We start from the raw sequence: 1,716 nt of genomic DNA on the forward strand, positions 1-1,716 counted from the left end.
TGTATGTCTGTGTTTAAATTTCCCCTTACTAAAAGGACAAGAGTCATATTAGATTTGGGACCCGCCCTACCCCAATATGACTTCATCTTAACTAATTATAACTGTAACAACCCTATATCCAAATAAGGACACATTCAGAAGTACTAGGGGTGAGGACTTCAATATATGAATTTTGAGGGGACACAATTTCATCTATAATGGGAAATAACATAATAAAAATAATTGAAGTCATCGTTAAAGTGCAGAGATAATTTTTTTCTTTAAAAGTGGTCTGCTTATTGCTCAATTTTGAGAAACCATGTTCAAAATTATATCATTCTGGTAAGAACAAAAAAATTAGAACTTCTCCTTTGCCCATAGAACACCTTATAAAAATCTTTATCTATTAAAAATAAATTCCTCATGGTTCAAACCATAGAAAAGCTAGAAAAAAATAGAATTGAATATTTAGTCATTACTCTTGAAAAGACTGTATCTCTCAGACTAGAGGTAAAGAAAAAAAATCACAATGGAAAAAGGTAAATAGTTGTGGTATAAAAATGTAAAAAAAATTGTAGACTTTTTAAAAAGGCAGACAGACTGGAAAAATATGCACAGCAAACAGAACAAATAAAGGAATGATATCTGCTTTCTGTCTCTATGGATTTTCCTATTCTGGATATTTCATATACATGAAATCATAAAATACGATATTTTGTGTCTGACTTCTTTCACGTAACATAATGTTTTAGAGGTTCGTCACCTTGTAGCATATATCAGTACTTTATTCCTTTTAATGGCTGAATAATATTCCATTATATATACATACATACCGCAATTTGTTTATCCATTCATCCACTGATGGACATTTAGGTGGTGTTCATATTTTGGCTATTGTGAATAGTACTGCTAAGATCTTTAAAAAAAAAAAAAGATCATATCTTTTATTTAGTTATTCTAATTCAGGAATGCTCTCCAAAGGGAATAACTGAAAATATGGGAAAATCTACATTCTTATGTTTATTGTAGGGTTATTGATATGATTGGGGAAAAACATGGTTGTAGTAAAACCCAAACTAGCTGGTGGCTATTCGATCTTTTATTATAACATGCTAACTGGTCCTCACTGATTTCACTTTTTTCCCCTAACATTTATTCTTCAGACAATAGTTTAAGTAAATGTTTTCCAACAGGAAATGAGATCATCTCATTCCTTACCTAAAATTTTCCAATTATTTTTTATTTCATTCAAAATAAAATCCAGCTTCCTACCTCTGGCTTCTGAAACCTTGAGTTATCCTGCTCCAGTCTTGTCTCTATCCCCTCTGCTCAGTCACACTGGTTCTCCTTCTATTTCTGAATGGATACTTTCAGGTTCTGTTGCATTTCTCTCCTGGATTTCATGCTTCTATTTCTTCCTCACTCACTCTTCACTGCAATCTAACCTTTATTCTACCACTTGACCAAACTTGCACTCTGGAAGTGACTCATATAAACAGTATTGGAATAAACATCCATAAGCTAAACCTTTGTGAGGATCTTTGATGATATCTTTAAAAACAAATTGCTAAAGAAAAAAAAAGTTTTAAGCACATTTGAGCTTTTCTGATAAACCTCTGGCAACTTGAGGATTAGTGATTTTGAAAGAACTGGGAGTCGGCATCCTCAACACCTCTGTGCGTATGTTCATACAAGGCAGTGGCAGCAGGGAAAGTGGTTAAGGAGAATTTGAGATGG

This window comes from Pteropus alecto, unplaced genomic scaffold, assembly GCF_000325575.1.
Source record: "Pteropus alecto unplaced genomic scaffold, ASM32557v1 scaffold12, whole genome shotgun sequence".
Lineage (NCBI taxonomy): Eukaryota > Metazoa > Chordata > Mammalia > Chiroptera > Pteropodidae > Pteropus > Pteropus alecto.